The sequence below is a fragment of the Vanellus vanellus genome, assembly GCF_965231255.1.
Source record: "Vanellus vanellus genome assembly, chromosome: 9".
Classification (NCBI taxonomy): Eukaryota; Metazoa; Chordata; class Aves; order Charadriiformes; family Charadriidae; genus Vanellus; species Vanellus vanellus.
The window spans coordinates 6,239,063-6,266,796 of NC_138914.1; the positions used below are offsets into that span (position 1 = coordinate 6,239,063).

Sequence of the window (27,734 nt, forward strand, 5' to 3'; positions counted from 1 at the left end):
GCAAGGCGACCTAGGACCACGCTCATAGGTACACAGCATTGCTAAAACAAACCCTTTTCAAAAAAAACAAACTAACCGGAGACGGCATACGGCCCCGAGAGTGCACAGCACCATTATCACACGCTGCCGTGACTGGGCCGACACGGGGAGTTTCACTTTCTTATGATGCGCTCTTGGTGGCGGATTGAGAAAAGCAGCAAGATGCAAGCAGACATAACAGGAAGAGCTCAAAAGGCAACGGGCATAAACTGCCCCAACAACGGCTGTATTATTATTTTTTTTAATCCTTTTGTTCACTTGGATCAACAGCTGCCCCAATCTGCATCCGACGAGGATGCCACACTGACCCCCTAAAACTTCATTACCAAACCCATACCCAGTCCCATGGAGAGCATCATCTTTTCCTTGAAAGGATTGTAACGGGACAAGTAGCAGGTATGAGGAGTGCCCTCTTCAACCAGAGCGAACACCAGGAGATGCTGGAACATTCAGCTCTTGCTCCCTGCAAAACATTAATTATAAGGGCCAACTGGTGCTGCTGCTTCGTCTGCCGGGGGAAAGGTGAAATGGCTGAACTGATACCAAGGCAAAGGAAGGGCTCGTCGCAGCAATGTCTGAGGCGGCTCCAGAAGCGCTATCCGGCCTTCTCCTGAGCTACGAGAGGAAACGCTGGAGATGGAGACGGCTGAAAACCGTGGCTACAAGCCTGCAGTTCCCCCAGCTTGTATAAACGTGTTCGCAAAGATCAATGCGCTCGGCGTCGGGGTCAGAGGCTGAACGGGGCTCTATCACCATTAGCACCTGACTGGTGATTGACACAAACCACACACCACCTACAAAGGCATTGCACAGACCCGAACGTGTGGGAAACGCAGGCTTTCCAAAAACCCTCTGCAACATCTTAGATGTTTTCCCACATTTCAATTTAAAGGGGGAAAAAAAAAAAAAAAGATCAAGGTTGCAGTATCTGTGTTAAACGGGATCTTTCATTTCCGTGGCATCCGCTTGCATTCCTTTCGAAAGTTAAGAAATATTCTGTTTATTCTGGACTCGGCACAAAATCTTTCCACCAAAAGCAAGCTCCTCCTCGTGCTCCGCTGCAGACATGGCCAGCAGAGAAGGGACCCAGAGCCCCCCGGCTTGGTAAGAAGCAACGAGTATCACGTTAAGAGATGCTGCGTATTCACTTTTTCAAGCTGCGCGCTTTTATTTTTAGAAAGCAGAGTCAAAAACCACACCATTTTCTTGTGAAAACTGCATCCAGCTCAACAAACACGGTGAAAACGTCAAAATCGAGTTCACAAAGCCCTCTGGATTTCCCACAGTAACATTAGTCATGGGGTCTTTATGAGAAATGCCCCAGTCCTGATTAATTGTTAAAAGAGAACGATGATACATTTGTTTCTTACCATCAACCCGAAAATATGCACCTGGTAACAACTTCTGCATTTCTGCCGCCTTCCCCCCCCCCGTCTCACCAACCTTCTCGCTCTGAGGCACGTGGAGGCTGAAGCTCCTGACTCCTGGTCCACCTCACCTGGGGTCTCTGCAGGCCCCCTGAAGATGGGGTTGCTCCATCTGATGAAGCAACCGGACCTCGAGCAACATGAAGTAAAAATCCCTTCATCTCCCACCCCGTCTCCCAAAATTACATTGTCCAGAGAGGCTGAGGAGAGTCGAGGAGACGCTCCCTCCCAAGCCAAGCTGTGGTGGGGAGGCAGAGGTAGACGGTCCACAGAAAGACAGCCATAATGTCCAGGGCTCGTTTAGGTCAGGAGTGGCTCCAGATTGCCGTTTGAGAGGGGAAATGAGGTGGCACGCCTGCACCGGGGCCTACATTGACAACACGTCATCAGCCCATGGAGGACAGGGCTGATTCAAGGCCAGGTTGGACAAGGCTTTGAGCAACCTGGTCTAGTGGGAGGTGTCCCTGACTGTGGCAGTGAGGTTGGAACTAGATGACCTTTAAGGTGCCTTCCAACTCTAACCTTTCTATGATTCTATGACAACGGGGCTGTGCTGGGTGATGAAATACCAACATCTGCAAAGGAAGGTGTCTCCATATATCCAGTTGTCCCTGAACCCTTACAACACAGAATCAGAGACGATTTGGCACAAGAGGCCACAGTTTTCATGTGGTTTTAAAGGACGTAGATTCAAATCAATAAGGAGCTCTGGAGGGTCTCTGTGGCCAAGCCATGCATGGCCTTATGAGATCCTCCACCGACCATGACGTGGTCTCAGAGAACGGTGGTTCAACCTCCCCAAGGACGTTCCGGCGTGAGGAGAGCCACGCACGGCCTCATGCACAGTAAGAAAAATCCACAGGTTCCCTTCACTGCGAGGCGTGCTTTGCTTTGCTTTCTTGTTTGTTTGTTTTTAAATATTCTGGCAGTGGAAAGAGAGTCACTGTTTTGTTTTTCTCCCCCACATATGCTATATAGTTTTCTCTCTAGCACTCGTTTCTTGCTTACTCAGTTGACTATAGTCTGCTTCTCCCACAGGAACGCTAGCTGTGTTTGTCCCCAAACTGTACCGTGATCCAACTGCTTTGTGTCATCCCACCAGCCCCGCTCAGGGAACGACGATCAAAATATTTTCCCTGGGATGTGATGCCGAGAGACGGGCATACACCGTGTTTTAGAGCAAAGCTGACCTACAAGGCTGAAGAGCGCGCAGAAGTGTTTTGGCTAGTGAACACGGCAAACACACATGAGAAGAGGGAGTAGTGCTACAAACAATACCGAGGCTTTGTTTGTACAACGGTGCTATTTTGCCAGATACACTGCTAAGAAAATACCGCATCTCAGCTACACAACACGGCAAGTCCCCCTGCAAACTACTGCACAATACGATCACGCCTTCAGCAACGTTTAAACGCGGCCAATAAATTAATACAGGACATCCCAACTGTCCGCAGGTCGCAGTCATCAACAAGTAACTCAAATTAATTCTGGAAGGCTGAGAGGCACATAAAATAGCGTACAGCAGCAGTCCGAGGCCGGGACGAAGCAATCCCCGCTTGAACTCATCGAGAAGCCCCGACACCAGCCCCGGCGCCAAAGGGATGCGGGACAAAGCCATCCCCAGCCCACGCAACTCGCCTTCTATCTCTGCAAGTTGAAATTAACTTCCCTGACAAAATGCAAATACATTAAAAAAATACCCAAGCCAATTAAGACACAAGTGTTTAAAGACATGAGTAGTAATTACAAATGTATTATTCATACCTAATTTACAAGATGAACTTCTTTCAGTAAAATATTAAACTGTTTACATGCATTCAGGAAGACAATTTCCCAACCCTTCGCGTCCTGCTCCGAAGCGGTGACTATTGCTATGCGACAACCCCGCAGACTTACAGTGTACACCATGGAGTAATCAGAAAATGTTTGACCTCAGATATCTACTTGACCCCACAGAAATGCAGACTCGCTTGCTATGAAATCCTAAACAATGGGGCAGACAAGGTCAGAGGGTCAAAGCAAGTATTAACAGGTCATTGTGCAACCCACTTGGGAGCAATTACTTCTGGTCACGGCTAAGTGGACACTTGATTGAATACCACTAAGACAGCTCACATCCCACAGATAACAATCCTCACAGCGATTAAGAATTAAAGCCCCCATGATTCAGCCTTTATTACTCAAATGAACCTAACTATTCCATAAAAAACTCTTGGTATATGCATGATGCAAGGTCTAAATTGAAATGCCACCTCATTAAACAATAATATCTAATTTTATCTAAATGAATTTTCATGAAAGTACGCCACACAGCTCAGGAATTTTTAAAATGAATTATCACAAGCGATACATAATTTCGCCAAAACTGCTGCAGGAAAAAAAAAAAAAAAAAAATTAGCTTCAGGGATGAAAGGGAAACATCTATGCTGAATGAAAATTGCACTTCTTTCTGCTTGCAGAAAGGGTAAAAGGGGATTCGGGGCTTCTGCCAGACAATAAAGCCAGATTTTAATCAAATCAACACCTTTCTGCTATGTCAGGTACGCTCACCCTACCCTGACCGACAGTGAGTGCCCAAAACACGTACTGAGTATCACCGCGCACACAGGCCACTTTCAGAAAAGGGGATGTCACCTGCACATCAAACCCCTAAAACTGGGGTTTATGACCATAAGCCATTAAAAGAGCTACCCGTGACTCTGGCTGTTAACTGGCCTGCGTTGCTTCAGCTGCAAACAGTTTGTACATCCCCTCCGGAGGGGTGAAAACCCTGCTCCCACACCTGCCAGCACGTCTATGCGCCGCCTTTTCACTTAACAGCTCTTAATTATTTTAGAAAAGCTATGAGAAGCACAGACGAGACGCCTGCTTTAAAAGGGGTCCTGTCGGGAATCACTGAAATAAAAAAAAAAAATAAAAAAAATAAAAAAAATAAAAAAACAACGAAACAACACAACCCGGGTAAGCGGATTTAATTTTTAGCATATTTATTTGTTGGTTCTGTGCGCAGGGGCAGCAGGTCCCACTGCCCCTATGACTCAAGAGCAACGCCATCGCCCCAAAGGTGGTCTCATTATATTATACAGCCTCATTGCTATAGCTTCACGCGTAACTTTTTCCAAACTCTGGCTCTCCCTCACCTTCCCTTGTCCATTTAGTTCCTGGAAAATAGCCCGTCATCAGAAAGCCCACGTCTTCTTTCACAGGCTATGCCTTTCAAAGGAGGAGAGGAACAAAAAAAAAAAAACAAAAACACCCTTAAAAAAGAAAATAATCCCAAAAGACAGATGTTCTTCAAGCTAACTAGCCCGGCATAAACCTGTGGAGAAGAGCAGGTTGCAGGGATGCTCCGGTGCACGCGGAAGGCGGGGGTAAGGCCATCGGGGAAGGGATGCTAAGACCAGTTAGGTCCCTTCTGGGGATCAACTCCTTCGCCCCCTCCCCGCTCCACCCCAGCGGCAAAGCCAACACCTCGGGGATAGTTAAGAGCACCGCATACGCAGACACTTGGGATGTGCAAAATTATGCATGCATGTTTGGAGGCCATTTTAGAGCTTGGCTCGTGAGTCATACAGAAAGTAGATCAGGAGAAGAAAAAAAAAAAAAGTTTAAAGATGCATTTTTTTTGTATTCTTGCTACTGCAGCATAGCTTTGCTTCCCCCCCCCCCCCCCCTTTGCTTTTTTCTTTAATATTGAAACTCTCGTGGCCTTTGTTCTGCAGCTGTTGGAAAATTCTGAGTTAAAACAGGAGCCTTCTACATTAGTGTTAATGCCACGATAGCCAGCTGATAACGTATCAGATATGCAAAATTCAAGCCCGACGGACCGGCGTTCACCACCGTTGATTATTGCACAGGAGTACACGAGGAATGAAAAGCTGCGCGGTCGCTTCTCCCTTGTCCTGCTGCCAGCGAGGTGTAATAACGCTATTATGAAAAGCAAACAGGGATGAACTCTGCTCAAAAGAAGGTGAAGCCTGAAGTGAGAAATCAATTGCTGCATCAGTCGTGCCCCTACAACTGAGTAATGCTGTTACAAAGTTCATCGAGCCCTCAAGATCCTCACCCTGGCAAGGCTTATGGTATTGTGCATATTTTATTGGCACTGAATATTCATATTGTGGCAGCATCTGGAGACCAACTAACTAAGGCTGCCTCTGCGGGTAAAAAACAGTCCTGGAGTTCAGCCACCAGCTGGAGATCTCATCGAGCGGTCCACGCTTGGTTTTCCTCTCTTTCACGGGCTTTCTGCCAAGCCGCGCATCTCCCTGTACCTCTGCCGGCCCAGGTCTGGGACCAGCATCTCGTAATCTCCTACTACCCAGCGGGGAACGACGCGTTACAGACCCCCAGTGCCCCGTTACAACGGCAGACAGCGCTGCTGGGTGCAATAAAAGCACTGTGGAGATGGGAGTCCAAAAAATAAGATGTACTCTCTCGCCGAGACAGCTCCCCTCATACCCGGGGGGGGCTGTAATTGGGAAACAAGTAGCAAAGCGCTGCTGGGAGACAGGGACAATTTGAGCTTTGCTGCACTGATGCAGCGAAGAGGTACTGATGACTCCGGGATACAGGGAGGCGGTTAGACTGAGGAGGGATGGGAAAGCAGGGAGAAACTTTATGTTTGTCTCTGCAAGGCAGAACAAAGCCATGAAGGGATGCGAAAGCAGTCCCAAATCAGAGCGTTGCTCTGCAGCCACACACCCAATGAGCCTCGCGATGGGGAAAGTGTTGGAAGTAAATGACACCTTCCCCCCATAAAGAAAAGATAAATGAGGCAGGAAGATGCAAGAAAACTCACTTTTAGCACCAGTTGAGTCAGGATTGTGGGACATCAAGCAGGGGCCAGCAAACGGTCTACCACCTGCAGAGTCCACGGGGGAATCACTCACCAGGGCTTCCTTGACCAAGCTGTACAGCGTACACTCCCTTCATCCTTTCCTAATGCTTTCAAAACCATTTAAGTACACCATACATAAAACACAAAGTTCAGAGTTATTATAGTCAGCCAGGCCAAAACCTACCGGATGGTTTGATGCCTCTCTGACATGCTTCTGATGAGGAATGTGAATGAGATCAGAAAAGTAAGTCACACCTAAGCCAGCAAGGACAGCAGTGCGTCAGACCACCAAACCATCGCATGGGCGATGGCACGTGGTACAAACCTGGGCACACAGATGATTTTCGGGGGTCGGTTGGTTTTTTTTTTCCACTTGGTTTTGTCGCATTTGTCTGGAATTTCTTCTTGAATTATTAATTGCCACCCTAACCCCTGACCATCTGCTGCGCACTGCTAATGGGAGTGCTGCGGGCCACCTCCTGTCCGCCCCATCCTCTCCCGGGTCCCACTCTCGGTGCTCATCCTTCCCCGCTGAACACGCCACCAGGGTGCCAGCCTGCCCCAGACGCCTGCAGCCTGGCTCACGCCTACCCAGCAACACAACTGAGGTTAACTGGTGTCCCCGAAAGCTGTCCCGACATCCAGTTCTGACCTGCCAAACCAGCACACTCAGAGTTCAGCAGATATTAAAAATTATATTCTGTAGATATTAAATAATTAGCAAAGCAATCCTGATCGAGGTTTGGCAACTCACTCCCTACTTGCAGTTACTTCTGAGGTGGAGACCACCACACTGCCGTATGCTTAAGCTGCATTACCCAATATATACCCTTTACTGAAACGGGTCTGAAGAGTCACATATGTGCACCTTGCGTTGACGAGTGCACCCAAGTCCAGACTTTGTAAGCACAGAGACCTCCTGTCAAGTAACTCACACACAAGTTCTTCAGGGAAAAGCTGGCACTTTTAGAAGCGCACACGGGATTTTAACCGCGCACACAGTTCCCAAGTGGCACATCAACGCTTGCAAACCAAGACATTCAACCGCCAGTACCGACTTGGGACTTCCAGCAACCGGGCACATATGGGTGATGTCCAAATTCACCATGGGCGAGCAATGACCCTTTGGTTTCCCTCTCCTTGTTTAGCAGCTGGAAGAGTCATTGCAAGGGGGGCCATGTCCCATGCCCCTGGCTGGGGGTGAGGGATCAGCACGGGATTGCTGCAGAGGAAGGAAATTGAGAAATCAAGAAGGAAACGGCTGGGCCAGATAAAATCCCCAGTCTCCTTCTTGTTAAACAGGACGTTTCTGGTTCAGGAACAGATGGGATGAGAATCCACTCCATGGCTAACCCAGAGGAGGTAGAGAAGCCTGAAATAAAGTCTCTTTGACTTCAGCTCTGTCTCTCTGACAGCCCGACTCAGTCATGGACAGAGCAGATAACAGGCGACCATTCATCAGCTCGACCAATACACAAAGGCAAGAATTTGCCTTCTTAAAGAGTTTTAATGATAGAGCTTTAGAAACTGGTTAAAGCAGAGAGACTGAGAGTGAACACACTAGAGATAAGACCCAGTAGGTTGATATTAATATTTCCCTGATGCAGACAGTCCAGTTTGCAGGACTGGAAGGACACAATTCAAAGAGCCAGACACATTCTTCAAGCAAAACATCGCCCAAGTGCAGAATTAGAGCTGAGCTCAGAGAAAAGTTTTTCCACCAAACTAGTCTAATGGACTATTGACTTTTTTTTTTTTTTTTTTTTTTTTTTTTTAATCACAACCAGAAAAAGCCGACCCATGACTGCTTGTCTTCCTTGGTACACTGTAAAAAAAGCTGCAACTAACCAGCTGGCCAGGGATGTCAGCCAATTCTCTGTCCAGGAAAGATTATTTTCACATGTCTCCCTTTGAAAATGGAAGATGAGAACATAGTCCATAAGGACAGACAGAGAGCAAGCCTACAGGCGCTACCGCACTCACCACCCACACCTGCATCCTCTTGCGCCAGCAGGTCCTCCCGAAACACACCGCATCCACGCCGTGCCCGACACTCTGCTGCAAAGGGCTGGAGATGTTGTGCCTTTTCTAAGGCGAAGCAGTTCGGAGGAGAGAAAAAGAAGTTTTCAGCTCTGCAGCTTCTTCCCGTTCAGCTCCCTGCAATGCCTGCCCGCCTTTTTGGTAGAGAATACTTCAGTTGCCTGGAGCTATTCTCGTTCATACTGGGCATTCATAGCAGAAGCCCAACGTCTCTCACTATTTTTGCTCGTGGCTACCTGAGCACGCGGCTCCTGTGCTACAGAGAAGCACCTTCCTAATGAAGCAGCTATGAGATCAATGTTGTATGACTTCCAAGTGCAAAACAGTTTACAATTAGCTGAAGGTCTGGTATTTGACAGTTTTTTATGGCTCTTTTACAACTGTTTGCAAATCTTTTCTTCCTTTAAATTATTCTGAAAAGTGTTAAGGGGAAGCCAAAAGTTATTTTGTACAAGCATGTGTCTACTTGCATGAATCCAAGAGCCTTTTTAATTTAAAAGCACCATTACAAACGCCTGTATTTACACGATAGTTGTTTATGTAATGCTTTAAAGAAAATCTAAACGGAGCACAGAAGCCAATGCTAATGCAGAAGACAGTGGGAGTTAATGAACACGGTCCTGGGGCAGTCCAGAAGATGGCAAGGCATAGTGCCTGTGCCATAAGCATTCAATGAAAAGGCCGTATTTCTCAAAAAGAATTTTTGATGCAACTTCGGTGCACACATAATCAGTGATTTTTAGGCTCTTCTTCTCATCTGGATTCCTGCCATATTCAGGACCACTGTTTGTATATTAGCCCAGCATTAAAAAAAAAAAACAAAAAGCCAGAACACAGATTATGAGGACACAACCCCCAAAATTCAAGCCTTCTCTTGAGATTTTGTGCTTTTCGATAAATGAAAGAAAATGCAGAAAAATTAAACTCAAAAGCCACTTTTCAAGCAGGCTTTTTCTGAATCCACACCTTGCTTCCTTTCATTCAGACATGCAAACCTTTTAGTACTCCTGAATCCAAGACATAAGTCCAGGTCAGACTTTCAACACGGAGCAGCAGCCCAGCTCTTGGCTCTCAACAGCACGGCACAGCCCCTCACCTTCACCTCAAAGCATCACCTACTCCAAGTGAAAGTGCAAGAGAAAGCCTTCACAGATAAAAAGCATGTTCTAGCCTTAGGCCTGTCAGCATGGCACATGTCTAAAGAGAAAAACGAATCTGCATGATAGAGACTTGAAATGCAGGTGCCTGGGTGGAAACGAGAATTTCCAAAAGGAGGCCTATGTATGTTTAAAAAAAAAAGAGAGAGAGAGAGAAAAGAAAAAAAGAAAGGGATGCTCATTTGCAAGAGAACACAGGACAAAAAACAAAGCTACACCTGTAAGAAACATGTTTCTTTGCCAGGTGCATTAAGAAGGTTATACCTTCATTTTAGACTCTAGCCAAAAAGATTAAAGCCATTTTCACCCTCACCCAAATCACCAAGGAGACCAAACCTTCTTCAGCTTTCAACCGCAGTGAAGTTAGCATCGAGGGAGGATTCGAGAGAACCATCTCCCAAGCTCCAGATCACTATCACCGTTTCGTGGCATCCCCCTGCTCCCCACGCACCGCCGCCGGCAGCTCTCCGCCTGCTCCCCAGCCGACACGCCACGCACAACTGCGGAAGCATCTCGCTGGACAAGGCGGCACGATCGATGCCGGCTTTTCCCTGTAGTTGTACCTATGGTTTGGCAACACCGTATCCATAATCTAGACTGACAGCATGCAAGATCCTACATCTTCCACGGGAAGCCGAGCTCCAGCTCTGAAGGATGCCTCCAGCAATGGGGAACTCTACCAAGTTATGTACTCTTATGCAAGTTTGGGGTTTCTTAAACATCTGAAGGAAAAAAAAAAAAGAAAAAAAAAAAAAAAGAAATCAATCCAGTAATCCTTGTTGATTATACTGACAGTAATTATACTTGTGTTATGCCAACAGTATCTTCAGTCTTGAGAGTGCCAGTGCTTTGAGATAGCTTGACTGCCTCATGGATGAAATGAAGCTGTAGGTTTTAGGCCACCAGAAAGAGGACAGTAGGCGTTGAAGGTGACTGGGGGATGCAGGCTAAGCACACCAGCCGGATACTGGTGCTGTCTGTAAAACCACCCTCTTCCTACCCTGGGGCAGAAAGTATAGCCCAATCTTCACTCAAATGATTTCTTCTGTGAAAGCAGAGCAGTGAAGGTGCAAGGACGCAGAGAACCAGACTACGGGCCGTAACTCGGAGACAAGCTGAAGATGAAAATATGCCAGAACGATCAGACGAGGCTCCCACAGACCTGAGCATCAACAGGGCATTTTATGCAGCTTCAACCATCTTCGCTGTGGTGACCCGCCGTGTCCCCCGAGGCAGCCAGCCCCATAGAGCTGAGACCTGCCTGCGCCTGCCATCACACGTGCCATCAGTGGTGGGGACGGCCACGTCCCTGTGCCACCCAGCCACTCTGCTCCGGCTTCTTCCAAGCTAAACAAACAGATAAGAACAGCAAAACTCCCCCAAACCCACTTACCTCTCTTGCAGCCAGGTGTTGGTAGACTTAGAAAGTCTTATTTTTTTCCCTAGATGAAGACTTTACATTTCACACCAGGAAAGAACCGGCCAAGGTCTAGAGGGCTTGATCCGATTGATGCACTAAAAGCTACCATCATCCAGTCATTACATGAAAAATGTCCAATTCCCTAAATATTTTAATATATATTTTACATTATAAGTACATTGCGTGGGAAGAGACAGAACAGTCGCCACATCACAGTTTGCTCAGCTGGATCCTGCCAGCTGTGGGATCACCAGTGAGCAACACATAAATTTAAGTCCTGTTCTGACATTGGTTCCTCCTGTTGCTTTTGGCAAGTTGCTTAACACCCAGCATGTCCAAGTTTCATTGCTTTAAATATACATACATATATCTATGTATACATACATATTGCAGAAATCATATTTATTCAACCTCCTACAATGTTCAAGAAAGTAACAAGTTAAGCTAAAGCATCTGAAAGCGAGGAGCTCTATGGGAGACACAGATCAGGAGCTTGGAGAGAGCAAGCAGTGATTTCACATCAGCCTGCAGAGCTCTGGAGTGAACAACCATCCTCAGCCTTTGAAAATCAGGACCCTTTTGAGAGAGCTTAAAGACAGGGGTGAAAAAATTACTTGAGATCTTTTTTGGGGAAAAAAAAAAAAAAAATCTATATATATGTGATCAGAAAACACCACAGCCAACCCAAAGCACTTATGGGCAAACCACTCATTTGCAATTCCAAACCACTTTTCCGCCTGAATCCTCCACTTACTATCTTATCTGATCTTCTCTCAGGGAATCCCCTGAACATCTCTGCTTCGAAAGGACCTCTCAAGCTCTACTCTGAGCACTTCTTAGCGCTGAAGGTTTGCGATGTTTAGGGATGGACATAAAATGACGCAAACTAACAGCATTTTTATGCACTCTCCTCTGTTCCGGGGTTGTTGGGTTTTTTCTTGCGCACTGCTGTACCACTTATTTTCTGGCAAGACTATCCTTATCAGGTAACCAGGCTCTGCTCTCTTTGCCAAATAAAGGTTGCCGTACCCAACACAGACACAGACTTTTCCTGGCTCACCGCACACAAGCACTAGACTAAAATAAATGTCAAGGCAGCGCACACGCCATGATCTGTATCAACACCGTAACAAATAAATGCTGCTTTACCGATGTTCAAGAAATGTTGTCAAGTCTGCAGCCCCCGACAACTCTGCGTGGTGGCACAAAACCAGGTGCGTTCAGCTCAAACGGTACAAAATCGTCGGTAAGAAACAGCACAGACCCTCTGCATCGCACCAACAGAGCCCCACTCTGAGGCTGAGACTGGTTGAAAACATTTGATTCTTTTTACTACCAAAATGGTAGTAATGGCATTATTTAAATCCTCCAGCAGCCTCCTAACGTGGCAACTTTTTCCCATTCCCACTTTGTAGGCAGAAGCACACAGACAGGGAGGAAATGGTGTAACATGAGGTATGGAATAACCAAGTCCCAAACTTCTGACCACTAGCTTAAATTTGCAGACTTCGGATTAATGTCTTTTGTCCAAAAATATATTTGCTGAAACGAGCAAGAAAGAAAATAAGAGGTTTCTCCCCTCTCCCCTTGTCATTCTGTCTTCTAGAAGAAAAAAAAAAAAAAAAAACAAACAAATCACAAAACAACTAAGAAAATACCTTTAATTTGGAATTAAAATCCTTTCAGCAAACAATTTTTGAGGAATACTGCATGGAAACACCTGCTTTAAGTAGGGATGTTAGAAGCCCAAAAAAGTATCACAGAATAATGATGCTTTTCTGAACAATCAGTATCAGTCTGTTCCTGGCATTATTTTTGGAAATGGTAGAGCTAATATGACAGCTATGATTTGGAGCCTTCAAAAGGCATAAGCTATTGGCATTTTAAATACATTACACACAAACATGCACGCACCCCTACACCCACACTAACTCTGAAGATTTGTTCTGCTCGTGTCTGCCGGCTCTTCTGAGCATAGCCCACCACAGATTGTTTCCTTCTCTCAGCCCAGTTTTCTCCTTCCTATAGGGGCCTTACATCAGGCATCCGAATATAACGGGGTACGAAGAGACCCGCATTAACACACCGCACAGCGGAAGGGATCCTCTGGGACTAAATGGGCACCATCAAGCCTTTCAATTAAACCATTACCCAAAAGGGTGTAGGTTGGTTATTACCAAAGACAGCATTTATTTTAAAAAATGGAAAGTACCATTAGAAACACCTAATATAACTCTTATTAACTTATTTGAATCTAGTCCTGAGCACATTGGGTTTGTAAGTGTCTGCTAACATAGCATTCTGTTTGCCTAATTAAGTTTTCAGCAGGGTAAGCTATAGTTCTTACGCTAATACAGGGAATGGAAAAAAAAAAAAATCACACATAAACCAATGCTTAGCTTGATTTACCTTTATTGTATAAGAACTCGCTACAGGCTCTTCAACAACTGCTAACTAATTTTCCATCAAAAAGGACAATTGCTGGACAAATTCCCATCCCAGCCCAAGCGATGAAGATGACCGACTCGCCTCGAAGTTATAAACCCTCCACGCAATCCCTTTGGAACTTACAGGCCCTTCGGTTTTCCTCCTCATCACCGTTTTCCCCTTGCCGGTCCGCATTCTGAGCCTTGAGCCCATTTCCCCGGCCGTGCCGGCAGGCAGCACGGCAACGCTCTAGCCGGGGAACATCAAGCAGAGGAAAATTACCATTAGCCAAAAAATTACTCTTAAGAGGCTTAAAAGAAATCTCAGGGAATCAACTCAGATCTCCATGACAAATAATTAGCAAAATAAAGATAAAAATACTGAGGTATCTCAGCTTTCCCCTACATTCCAAAGCGGCTTATTTTCTCCCTCAGTTTTCTTCTTGCTGCATTTAAGATGCTCGCTTGCAACTTCCGAAAAAAAAAAAAAAAGAAGAAGAAAAGGGAAGGGGAAAAGAAAAAAAAAAAAAAAGAAAAAGGCAACGACAGAGGTGCTTTGCCCAAAAAGCCAGGTCTCTGCCCGCCGAGGCCCGGCACCCAAGCCAGCTCCCGGCGGGGCCCCCGACCCGCACCCCCGTGGGACCTGCGTGCGGGGTGAGCGCTCCTGGAAGAGGCCCGAGGCTTTTTAAGCTGTATTACGGCATTAATATCATTTACAAAACGGTTAAAAATCAGAATGTTTTGCCTTCGTGAAAAAATAGCACGCTTAATGCTTTTCATCTGGCACATAAAATTTACAATACCTCCAGGAACATTTTCTTTGGTTAAATCAACACTATCGGTACTCTTTCAGCCTTTAAGCGTATTACAGCCCCAGCTTTTTATGGGTTTTTTTGGTTGTTGTTTTCACCCATTGTAATAAACTTTTCAGAACCAGAAATGATCAACAATAAAAAGCATTCCCATGTCAAACAATTTTAACTACTGCTTTTAAAACAATAATAAAAAAAAAAAAAAAAAAAAAAGGGGAGGGGATCAGCTTCGAGCCCGACTCGTAGAGTAACTATCTCGACGCAATTAATATAAAGCAATCGTCTGCAGGGCCAAACTTCAGCGCTCTCCCCAAAATTGTTTCCATGCCGCTTCCATCAGGCGGCCGCAGCAGATGTTGGCTGTTAAAGGGCGCAGACGACACAGTTCATGACTTCTCGGAGGCGGCTGCGCGCCACATCTGCAGGCGATGAAGGCGAGCGCGGGAGTGTGGCAGACAGAGAGAAAACGTCAGCCGGGCCAAGCCACCCCTCTTTCCGTGCTGGGGCTAAAAATAGAGGGGGGTGTTCGCCCCGCTGCTCCGGCCGGCCTCGCCAGCCCCGGGCAGCGCTGCCGGAGGAGGAGAGCATCCGGGATGCGGCGAGTTCACGCCGAGGAAGCGAACGGCGGCGGCAGCCTCCGACTGCCGCTCCGCACTCGGCTCCTCATTAACTGGGCGGCGATCCAAGTTCATCTGGGCCCCAGAGAAAGGCAATGCTTGTGTTTAGACCGCACAATACTGACATAACATTAACAGATTTACATATGCAAAACTGTGAAGCAACAGGCATTCCCCCTCAATTGACCCACAGCTTGTAGTGGCTGCCGAGTTATTCCCTGCTTAGGCTCTGTAACCAAGTGGGCGTCATGCGACTACCATCTGGGTACCACTTATTTAAAGCTGGCAGTCTCTCTGTAATAGGCAAGCTGGCAATAAGCAGGAAGGGAATAAATTGCATCATTTAGTTAACATCCACTTGCTTTGCGGCTGTTAAAAACCCATGACTGAATAATAATTTGGTTATTTCTTTTGCCAGACAATGCTGTCAGCCAAATCGTACTACGCATGCTGCAAAACGTCAGCTTGCAAAATTTCCACTTTAAAAATAAAGAAATTCGCAGTATAACGCGAGCTAAGAAGTTTTTCTAATGCTAGCGACTCAAATGCAATCCCGCTCTAAAAATAAACTCGCACTACTGTAGTCACCAAATTCTGCCCTTCCCTAAAATCTTAGCCTTTGTTTTTTACCAGCCACCCGCCCCAATCCATTAAACTTGCCAAACACCACCGACCCGGCCTGTAACAAGCAGAGGAACCAGGGTCCGCCCGTAGGAACGCTCGTTAGATCCAAACACATCTCCATTTCATGCTACCCACTGCCCTTCTCATCCTTTGCCTTAATTTGTAGATTTTATCATTTCCTTCTGTCTAACACAACTGCTTTCACACAAATCGGTATCAAAGACAGTGGCTGAAACCCCAGACCACTGAAATACAGCTAGAACGTATCCTTTGTTAAAGAGAAAAAAAAAAAAAAAAAAAAAGGAAGAAAAAAGAGCTTTTGAAGTGGGTTTCTCTTTGGGGCTCTTGAGTTTGCAGAAAATTAAGTTACCAATAGTAATCAATTTTTTTTTTTTTTTTGGTCCCAATTTGCTAGAAATACAAACAGTCTGGCGCACACATATCTCAACATCCATCTCTCTTCAGGACTAAAGGAAAAGCCAGCGCTGAGTACGCTTTTATACTGCAAAGATAACAAGGGCTCGCGTTATCCAGTGGGAAAAGGCAGAAGTAACATTTCCATCGAGATTAATGGCGAGGAAGAGCCAAGAGCAGAGTCCAGGGGTAAGAGTCTTCTCGACAGAGGCTACAGCGTCTCCGTCTTTCACCCAAACCAGGCTCGCTCCTCCCTCGTTACATTCTGAAGGGACATCAGGGACTCTGAAGTGCAGAAACAATTTGAGACAACCGACAGTAAGCGGAAACCTGAGTTCATTAGTAACTTGCTTCCAGTATCGGCCATGCAGACAGCCTCGGGGAGAGGACGCCGGAGCAGAGGCAGGCTGCCGTCCACCTCGCACGTCTCTGCGACCGGCAGTCTCCAGCATCCATACTGGGTACGGCGCTGAAAGACCGTACGGCCGGGCATGGAGACATCAAAGGCAAATGGGAGACAACCATCTTCTCCTCCCTAACCCTCCCTTGTCTCCACTGCAGGTCCGGGGCGCTGGGGCAGAGCCCAACAGGTAGAGGTGCCAACCTCCCTCCATGCCGCGCCACGTCTGGGCGCGCCGGCGGCGGCAGGGCAGGCAGGTACGCAGCGGATGGTCTCAATACGGGTAACCCCTTTAATCATCCAGCAGCGACACAGGATTGACCAGGTGCAATGGGACCTGCAGCACTCAACCTCACAACCCTTCCTGAGCCAACACACGCGATGATTGTTCACTTAAAAAAAAAAAAAAAATAATAATAATAAATAATGGTTTGGAAATAGACCTTTTTACAGGCTTCCACGGCACCGTGCAGCTGCTGCCACTGCAGCCGGGATGCTCAGCCGGCCCGAGGAGGGCAGGGAAACGCAGGACTCCCGGCCACCCACGGCCCACCGCAACGTGGGACACAATGGGGCGACGGACAGCCGTACAGCTGGCAAGCTTTTACAAAACAGTAATGAAAATAAGATGGAAGAAGAAAAGGGTTTTACGTGGCATGATCCCATACCAACCCGACAAGACAGTGGTCAGACGAAGGGGGAGGGGGAAAAAAAAAAAAAAAAAAAAAAAAAAAAGGGAACAGAAACAGAGGGCAGAGAGAAAAATCTGTCAGAGGAAACGCGATGCCAGAAACTGTTCCAGGACCCGGTGGCTGGATGCCAACTCAAAAGCCTCCAAAAAAACAAATGAGGCTACAGAGCCCCTGAAACCTTCCTGATAAAAAAACCCGTGCAGGCTGAGGTTTGTCAGCTGGTACCTGTGCTTGCTGTGCCTGCTCCACCACTCCCCCCCAGGAGGTCTCAGCCTGCAATACTTCTCTGGAGAGGAGACCCAAGGCATCCAGTAACTTTGGCAAGTTATCCTTTGGGAAACATGCATCCCCTAAAGCATTTGTGTATCTCGGAGAGCGTTTGAAAAGCTTCACGGTACTGAGCCTTAGCACTTTTAATTGCGTATACCATACCCAAGTTCATCAACCCAGTAACACTGTCACACATGTGGTACATTACTGTATGGTCAATCTCCCTAATTATTCTTGAGTTATTTTTTCCAGTAGATCTACAAAATTATCAGCATAAATCTCAAAACATTTACCAGTCAACAAACTCAGCACAACAGACATAAGCTTGGCCCTGACAAATAAAAAGACTGAAGAAAATGTATTTATTTGTAGCAAATGTCCTTTCCTATAACCGTCAAATAGATTACAACTGCATTTCTTTCCTCGCACTGCACCCTGGGATCCAGACATTTAACTAGCACACACTCCAGTCCTGGATTAATCATAAATAGAATATATTTTTAAGTGCATTAATTATGTAACAGATGCTTCCAGGATTCCAATGGAGGTAATTTTTAAAATCCCAGTGTACAGTTTTATGAATCTGTGCAGTTTCAAGGTTGTTTTTAATTTGCACTCAATACTACGCTTATTTAAAACCAAGAGATAATCAACTACTGCCTGATTATTTTTTTTTATTTCAACGCAGACTGGAAGACGTACCCTACACTGTTAGCATCGGACATCCCGTCTGCCGATGGAGGTTCTTCCCATCTCCTTGCCACAACGGCGGGTTGGGATAACGAGCCATGTGAATGCAACATTTCTGCATTTGCCCTCTCCTAATAATTTTCTCCTCCTCAGACTAATTTCGGCCGTTCTGAAATCTCAGCCTCTTCCTGCACGTTCCCACTCACGTGACAGATACATCGAGTGGCGTACGGTTCACGTGGAGTCTCCAACAAGGACAGCGGGGCGAGGCACAGGATGCTCCGGGTCTCCGGAGAGCGCATCCATCACGCAGCAGTGGGGGTACCACAGAATAACTCTCATTGCGATGCCGCACACCGGCACAGTACCCGGGTGGGCAGAGACCCGCTGCCACTGCTGCCCAGCAGAGCTCCAGGCCACCCACCAAAACCCCTCTAACTGAGAAGCCCTGCGGTGTCCTGCAGCGGTAGCTGTCACCACAGCTACACCTTCAGAGGTCCTGCTGCTGGCTCGCTTTTGAAAAACGGCGTAAAACTGCGTTCACTTATAACGAGCCATACTAGAGAAAAATGGGGTTTACCTCACTTACCTTGGTGGCAACAAACATGGCATATCCAGATGGGGGGAATACACGCTGATCCATTTTCTTGCTAGCTAGCTACTGGGAATTCACTGCTTGTACAGCCAGCTTCAGCTGCTAAAAACCACAGGAACCTTCCCCAGTGACAACCAGAGCTTGTATGGGGTCTCCCGGCTACGGCACCGCAGCGACAGGCGCTGGCTGGGGCACGGGTGGGACGGTGGAGATCTCAGCAGCCTTCGGATGGCTGCACCAGAGCGCGCCGGTGCAGCAGCACCACAGCCTCCACGTCTTGGATGAGAAGTTTGCTTTTCTCTCCATCTTTGCACATCACATAATTCTTGGATCAAGTCAGAGGTCTTCTCACAGAGCTTAATCTCTGCTTCTGTCTGCGATGCTTAATTCCTAATGACTCGGAGGGGCATTTTTCCAGGCACTCGCTGTGCGTGCAGCCTGGCAAGAGAGCCCATACCCTCTCCCTTCGACAAACCCTCCAACTGGTCTAGGAAGGGAAGGGAAAATATAGGAACACGGAGAGTAATTAAGGCTCCCATCAGATATGGTGTTGACACATAAGAACAAACAGTGAATAACCCTAACACGAGGTGAGCAGTATTTAGGAGCGCATATAATCGCACGTGCAGAAGATGAAACCTCAGCACTCGGTGAGGAGAGGAGGGCAGGAGCGGTTCAGGACCGCAGCTCTGCTCACCTGCACATCAGACACTCCTGAGGAGAGCCGGCAGCTTTAGCCGGGCACAAACCGAGCAGGAAGAAAAGGTGGATAATAAGTGTTTTATTCCTACAAAGTATTTTATTCTGACTGCTACTCCTTTCCAAAAATAAAGGCAATAATTAAAAGTGAGGCTTAATGCTTTGATGCCTGGCTTCGCAGACTGCACATTCAAATTCCTCAACAAGACAATGCAAAAAAGGGGTAGTTATCAGTTAACGGGGCATCAGCCGAAGCCGACAGACGACTTTGTGCAACACCAGGGAGGCCCCCGGGCAGCGCAGGTCTGGGTCTCTTCCCCAGACCCACCACCGCAGCCACCCTCCTCCAGTGCCGCCTGGTCCAGCGGGCACCAGCCCTTCCTCGCACCACCGACACTCCTGCTGTTCCCAATCTCCCTAAAATTACCCATCGGCCCTGATGGAAAACACACGGGGCACGGACCAGGCTCACCCCACCTCATCAGCAGAGGTCGGCTGCTCAGCAAGGCTTGGAGAGAGCCAGGGGTGCCCCGCAATGCCGCTCCGTGGTGCTAACGCCTCCCAAAACACCCTACCCATCCCCTCCCGCAGGCGCGCGGGGACAGCCGAGCGCGCCGAGCCCTCCCGGGCCACACGACGGCCCCGCGTGGGGAGCGCGACCGACCCCGAGCGCACCGCCTGGTAGAGGGATTAGGTCCCTGCCAAACCGCGGCATGGCTTGACCCCCACAATCCCCGCGACAGGCGCGAATGCCGACAGCGTGCCAGATTACCCGCACGGCGATAACGCTCGTGGGCTGTACCTGCTCGGCACGGCTCGAGCGAGGCTCCCTCGGGGCTCCTCCGGTTTCACTTCCTGCTAACGCGCACCTGCACCCCTTTCAGAAGCAACAAAAGCATAACCCATATTTAAAGCTTTACTCAACCCCCCCCACACACCATATAAGCCTGAGCGAGCCCCGCGCCGCGCTAACGAGCACCGGTGCCCACAGCTGGGCCGGCAGGCGGCCCCCGCCGCAGGGGGAGCCGGCGGCACTGCGCATGGCCGTCCCGCGCTCCCCGGCCACCGTCGCACCACGAGACACCCAACCCGCGCCTCTTGCACAACACCGAGTGAACGGAGGCTACGGGCCAGACCCTGTTTTGGTGTAAACCTGTGTGACATCGCTGAGCTGTGGCCATCTACCTCCTTATCAACTCCTGTTCTTTAACTCAAGAGTTAGCCAGCGGGCCAGACACAGCTCTATCCGAGCTTTATGTGCTGCTGTATTTGCTTATCGCACAGATAAGTATTATAAAAACAACAACAACCAACAGCAGCTGCTAACCTGGGTATCTCTCGGTGCCCCTATCAAAAATACCCAGCCTCTGGACCAGCTCATCATCTACCGCCAACAAGAAGAAAACCCAAAGAAAACACGATGCCGGCCTTTTCAGGATGTGCGCATTAATGACTTTGCTACCTGGCACTAAGGGACTACTGTTAAATTAACAACGAAATGAAACCCCATACTTGTGTTGGCGGGGTGGTCCCATCAGCAGGCACTGCTGGGAGCATGTCCCAGGGCTGGGAGGACTCCTCTGCCCAGAGGAAGAAGAGCGGGTACCAGACACAAAGCCCCTGGCAGAGGTTGCACGTTGCAGCAAAGCCAACCAAGAGGCCAGAGGTTTATCGAGGGGGCGGCCCTGACCCTCTTGGGTCCCTCCTCTGACCTCCAAAGAATCATAGAATGGTTTAGGCTGGAAGGGACCTTGAAGATCATCTCGTTCCACCCCCTGCCCTGGGCAGGGCAACCTCCCCCCAGCCCAGGTTGCTCCAAGCCCCGTCCAACCTGGCCTTGAACACCTCCAGGGATGGGGCAGCCACAGCTTCTCTGGGCAACCTGCGCCAGGGGCTCACCACCCTCAGAGTGAAGAATTTCTTCCTCATATCTAATCTAAATCTCCCCTCTTCCAGTTTAAAACTGTTCCCCCTCGTCCTGTCAGTACAATCCCTGATAAAGAGTCCCTCCCCGCCTTCCCTGTAGGAAAGTCCAATGAGGACGCTCAACTGGCAGAAATTTTTTTTTTTCCCTGGTTATGTTAGTTTTCTGCCTTCCCCCTCTGGTCAGGCAGAGCAGCTGAAACACGGGGCACACGATGGAAGTGCCCAGGGACAAGCAAACAGACCTAAGTCTACTGAGCTGCAACGTGACCCAAGCCCTCACTCTGCTCAGCACCAAGCGCGCTGTCAAACAGTCTGTGAAAGCAGCGTCAGCCTTCATCTCAGAAAAAAAAAAAAAAAAACAAAGAAGATAACGGTTTTCCAAGGAAACAATTCTCATTTGATACATGTCATGAAGTTGTGAGCGCGCTTGAGTCACGGCACACGTGTGGACCATTGTGATGCACTTGCAGAGCAATGTGTCCTCCTCCTCAACCTGCTGAGAGCATCCACCAGGCAGAGGTTGACATGCAGAGGTGATTCAACGCCGACGAAGAGAAACATTAAGACATGCTGTTCCTAAAATGGGGGCTGTACCTGACGCTACTTTTATTTACCCAGGAAAGTTTTCTGCTCTGTATGCCTTTCCCCTTCCAATTCACCCAGAGAAATACCAGTTGAAAACCTGAATATTCTTTTTTTTAATTGACAGGGCATTATGCACAGTATCTTCCACCCCCTCCTTGTGCTTATGGCATGGAGGGGGGGGGGTGATAAACAAAGAAATGGAGGGGGAAAAAAAAGATCTTCCCACCAGAATGTAAATATTTGCGCACAGCAAGAACAAAGTATTTCCATAAAGCTTTCAAAAAAGGATGACTGCAGGGCAAATTTTACCCTTAGATACAGGCACACAACTCCAACTAAAGTTACTCAGAGCTGCCCAAGTTTATGCAGAGGCCGACTCGGGCATATCGCGTTCACACACAGAAGGACGGTTGCGCTCAGGAGCCACGACCAGACTTCCAGCTCCTTCTCAAAAGTCAGGCGAGATTTGCTTCGAATCAGCGAAGAACTTCGGAGATGAGTCAAACCTGCAGGATTTGCTGCAATACTCGCTGCAAAAGAGGATGTGAGAACTGGCAAGTACGCTGTGTTTACTCACTGTGCCATCTAATTCTGGAAACTGGAGCTGAGATTCGGCGCTCGAGCACGACTCCGAGGGGTGGTGGGAAGATCCTGGCCACGGTACAAAGCCACTCGTTGGGCAAAACTGGCGGTTTCTGCTTAAACGGGACCACGGGCTGACACAGGCAGAGGTCCTGCAGCTGGTGAGCGAAGTCTCCCTACGGCAAATACCGTACCGCGGCTGCCTCCAGCCCAAGGGATGAGCCTCCGCAGGCAAAGGCTCACAAGAGGAGAAGCGATGCTCTAAAAATCACGCACTGCTTCAGTTAATGACACAGATTTACACTGGGTGTTAGCCTGTTTCGCTAAAAAAAGCCAACCAGATTTTTTATTTTTTTTTTTTTCCTGGTGCAAACTGTCCTTTATAGAGACTATTAATATCCTTCTTACTTCAGTTTAAGCTATACTTTTCTTCCTTGTTCCCCCACTGACTTAAAAGATAACTTGCAAAATGAGATCTAGTTTATCTGTATCTTTTGTCCTCGTCCCTTTCCACCTCCTGGACAGGTGGACTGTTTTCACCGGGAACCACTGCGTGGAGAACACAGCGCAGATTTGCTGCAATATTCACGTTTTTAAGCAGAAAATGAAAGAAGATACCCAGTATAGTAAACGGATCCCCTTTGATTCTGGTCATATGCAATTTGTTCTGCGTTGCAAGCTAATAACTTAGATAAAACACCCTGCTATAAACAGCCATCTCAAATAGCTGCAAAGATATCCCTCGCTATCAGACACCAGTGAAGACAAACAGCAGCGGAGGACGGCCGCCAGGAGACTACGCCGAAACAAATGCATTTTTATTTTTCCCTTTAAATTACAAAAGATTATCATTTTACTCCGCAATGCCCCTTATTAAATTGAAACTCTCCACATCAGAATTAAATACGTCCTATCTACTCAAAATGAAGTGTATTATTTATCACTAATATTTAATGACAAAAACCTGATAACTCTCTCCGATTATACCACTGATTTCCTCCAGTCATGCATCATTGGCTCTGCTGGTCATTAGCATTATCACAGTGCATAAACTCCGGCTTATGCAGCAAGTTTGATAACAGAGCCAGACGCATATAGCTACTATTTTTCAGTTTGTTCAGATTTACTAGTTTACCTCCCTATGAGCGCGCCTCTATCTAATGGCATCTATTATAATCCCTAGAAATCCTACTTACTTAATAAATTTCCATTTCCACGCAACGCGCTTCTGCAGGGTCAGAATTCCTTGGCAAATATAAAGCGCCCCTTGAAAAAAAATCAGATTTCCCCTTCAACCGTTCGAGGACCCTTTTCCAGAAATACCATATTCCAGCCAATCTGAAAAATAAATAGGAAATACCTACTCTTCTCCTACTGGTTAATACTAGGAATATGCTGGATAGGCTTAAGATATTTTAGTTTAATTCACAGGTAGTGTAGTGCTGTAGATACTGCTTTTCTAGCGGTGAAGAAGAAAAAAAAAAAAAAATCAGAACAAACGTACACGGTGCGACATGAGCTAAAATATACCAAGGTGAGTTTCTCCCATTCTCAGTTAAATCCTGTAACTGAAATGATGGATTAGAAGGGTTTCCCGAGTAAGACCACCATTCCCTACACTACTGGCCTTCAGAAAACTCAGATGGGGTAGCCAGAGAATAACTTTAAAATACTTGTACAAACAATAATTTTGCTGCATACTTTTGACATTCCTCTTTCAAAGCCTTTTAAGTATCAAGTACTTAACCACTGAAAAATACATTTTCACTTTTCCAAATGTACAACTCGGGAGCTTTACAAACCTAATATGCATTATCGGGACATCGATGCACAGGCGTGTCATTCAAAACTAACAAAAACAATTTCCTACAAGCTATTTCAGAGCCTCCTTCTCCCACCACTCCTTTAATTCAACCGGAACAGGATGGGGCCCCTGACACAACTCTCTGATTAAAATAAGTTACCGAAGTTGTTAACACATTATTACTATTGCAAAACTTCCTGAGAAAAATCTCTCCTCTAAATCGGCTAAGGTAGATGTAGGCTATGATGTTCTGTACAAACATCCAGATAGATTCTTATTATATGTTACATGCATGAATATTCAAAGATCTTATTCTCTGAGCCAAACTGGTTTTTTTTTGTTTGTTTGTTTGTTTTAATTTGTTTTTTTTTTTAACTCAGCTCCCATGATTTCAATAGAGGTATGTGCAGCTTAGGCCACATAACCAAAGCAAAATCTGGCTGTCTCATATACTACACACGGAAATACACCTATTTACGAAATTCACCTGAGGGGGAGGAATAATTTACAGTACACTGATCAACAGAGTTTGCATGAGACTGTCTGAAGGAGCCCTATTTGTGAAGTAAAGCAGCTATGAAAGCAGAAAGTATCAATACTAACGCAATTGGTGCCATTATGCTATTTGCCGGGCAGAATTCATATCACTCATAGCGCATTTCAGTTTGGGTATAGTTTCAGCATCACAAACTGTGATATTTGAAGTTGGGGCCACTCTATGAGAAACGGCAGCTATTTGACGAGGTTCACGCCAAATTCCGCATTCTCTGTCAAGGTAAAAAAAAAAAAAAAAAACCACGATCAAGCCCTGGAAGAAAGGCAGGAGCTCGGGAGCACAGGACGCAGAAGCGCCAACACAGATGCTTCCCCAGCCCCCGCACCGCTCACCGGCCGGGGGCTCCCACCCGATCCTTCAAAAATGAAACGGTGAAAAATATTGTCATTGGTCTGCTCTGCCCACCTGCTCCTCCATCTGCACGTGCGCCCTCTCCAAAAAGTACTTTTGACCTTACTGAGCATCAACTGGCCGCATCCTTCCCCGGCCCTGGCTGTTCCCTGCCCAACCCGGCTCCAACCTCCTCCCAGCAGCCCATGGCCGGGAGCTGCTCTGTGATGCCCCACAGGAGCAAAAAGGAGGATTTACACCACCGATTTTAATGGAATTTTTCTTTCCAGGGCAAGTATAGAACGTGGGAACTGGGCTGGATGAGCTAAGTGAGCTGCCTGACCGGCTAACAAAAATTTGTCATGAGGTTCACGGAAGATAGAGTTCATGACTCACTGTCAGCAAGCTCACTATTACAACATAAAAGCTATTAGTAAAAAAAAAAAAAAAAAAAATAGAAACGCAAGCACTGAGATGAACACTCCAAGAAGGTTTTAACTTCTTAATCCCAAACAGACTACTCCTGAAAGAAGGCTCACAACGGGCCCAGCTGACGAAAGCCATAAAAGACAACTTTGCAATCGAGAGACTATTAGAATAGCACCTTTCAGTTGAAAGAAAAACCCCCAAACCTATTTCTGCTCCCTTCACATTCCCAGAAGTTTCTTGGGAAGAGGTGTCCCACTCACGCTCACCTCCCGGCTCTCCGGTAGCAGAAAGAGGAACATCAACTTCGCCTTCCCTGTGCGACGCTCGGAAGATGCTTTTTAAAACTGACACTGGTTCCTAAAGAAATATCAGTTAATTACTTAATCCTTCTTAATGGCATGATTAACATCCTTTCAGCAAACAAGGCTGTGATGATTTAACGTTTTACTGCATGTTTCATTAGAGAACCGGTAAAATTAATACCGCTCCCCTCTCGTCTGCTGCGACCACTCATTTCTTTATAAGCAGTTACATTTTTCACTTCTGCGGAGCAGCCTCTGCACCCGCCCGAGAAAAAGACTCAAATATACAAAAATCTGCATTGTTGTTCCTCTGCCGCGAAGCCAAGGACCGGCCGCCCGGCCAGGAACCAACTTTCCATCAGAAACGCAGGTGGCGGCGGCGGCGGCGCCGGGGAAAAAAATCAAGGTACGAGGCAGCGCGCAGCAGCGAGCCTGGAACAACTTCATCAGCATCCCGGGACCACCGCGCCGCTGCGGAAGAGGGGCAGCCACTTCAAAGGGAACCGGGGAGGGATGTTTGAATCCCGGCTCAGACAGCTCCTGAATCCCTGAGAACCCCCCCCGGCCGCCTTTTTGGCAAGAACAAAAGTCCTTTCAGGGCTCCACCGCTCGCTGCCATCACAACCCGGGCTCAGACATTAATTCCGCGGGGAAGCGTTTTGCAGGAAGGGGAATTCGGCATCGATTTTTGTGATCAGATGTTTAGCGGCTGCTCTGAACGCACCAGCAATCCCCCCCACACACCATTTCATCTTCCTTTATCACAAGCTTTTTTTAATAGAGACATGACATTCTGCTTACTGCTGGGCTCCCTCTGTTTATCTCCCTCTTCACAACACTTCGGCATCATCGGCTCCGCTATCTAAATCAGCAACAGTGCATGTCCGGTCACACAAAACCGGAGAGGCTTTCCCGAGATGCCTTGGGAAGTCCGACTACTCTGGTTTACTGATGTGTTAATACACCCGATCTCCTAATTAATGAACAAACAGCTTAGGCTGGGAGCTGGGGGAGGGACACCGACACGAAGACTGCGGAGAGCCCAAGGAAAGACACTTGACCCTAATTGTTAGCAACAAGATGACAAGACTGATCGGGAAGTACAGCTAAAACTCGCATCCAACATGAAAGGAAATGTCTGGCGAAGAGGGGGAAACTAACGATGCCGTTAGAGGCTCCAGCCAACCTGCCGAACTGTGCCACCTTCTGTCGGGCTGTCGGTGCTCAGCACCCGAGCGCCCGGCCCCGGCCAGGGCTCCCCAGCACCCACAGCACCATATTCCCACCCCATCCTTTGCCCAAATCCTCACCCTCTTCCTGCGATCCTGCGGCTCCAGGGATGTTACACCCCAGCCAAGGAGAGATGGGAGTTTGCCCCGACCCACGGCCGGGCGAGGAGAAAGTACCTTCCCAGCAAAAACGCGTGCCCTTGGCCGCGTGCAGAATCCCAGCGGGTGGGTTTTTAAGAAGGACCAAAGTTCGGCTGAAGTCTCAGCCAAGACCCAGTTTTTACCCAAGGCAAAACGTTCCTCATCTTGAAATCAACCCTGGACCACATCCCGCAACGGAGATGCGCTGCGGTTCCACCAGCCAGAAGGGTCCCGCGCGGCGTGTGCGCGCACCAGCACTCCGGGAAACACCTCCATATATATTTGGAGGGGGGCGGAGGGGGGGGGTGGGGGGAGGGAAAGGTCGTAAAGTGGTTTCTACCTGAAAAAAAAAAAATAAAAATCAATGAAATGAACAGTCACAACAGCGCGAGAGACCCTGCAGCGCCGTGCTCCGGGCCAGGCATCCAGGAGAAAGTTGACTTACAGCCTGCGCGTCCAACGCTGCCACGCTGGGAAGGGGACAGGCGTTACCCCGCCGCAGCGGGACCCCGCGTGCCCAGCGCGCCTCCGAGTCCACAGCAGCGCGGAACCGACTGGGTGAGGAAATAGGCACTTCTAATAAAAACACACCAGCGACAAGTATTGCACAGAGAGAGCGATTAGCAGTGAACAACACACCGGAGAATCATCCCAATAAAACATTCTGGGTATTTATTTGTGCTGCTTT

At 47.7% G+C, this 27,734-nt stretch overlaps 1 protein-coding gene across 1 annotated transcript in view; it reads right to left on the bottom strand.

The window, feature by feature from the left end:
• FOXP1 (forkhead box P1) overlaps positions 1–27,734 on the bottom strand; it is a 399,883-nt gene that overhangs the window by 365,402 nt on the left and 6,747 nt on the right. The window lies entirely within an intron of this gene.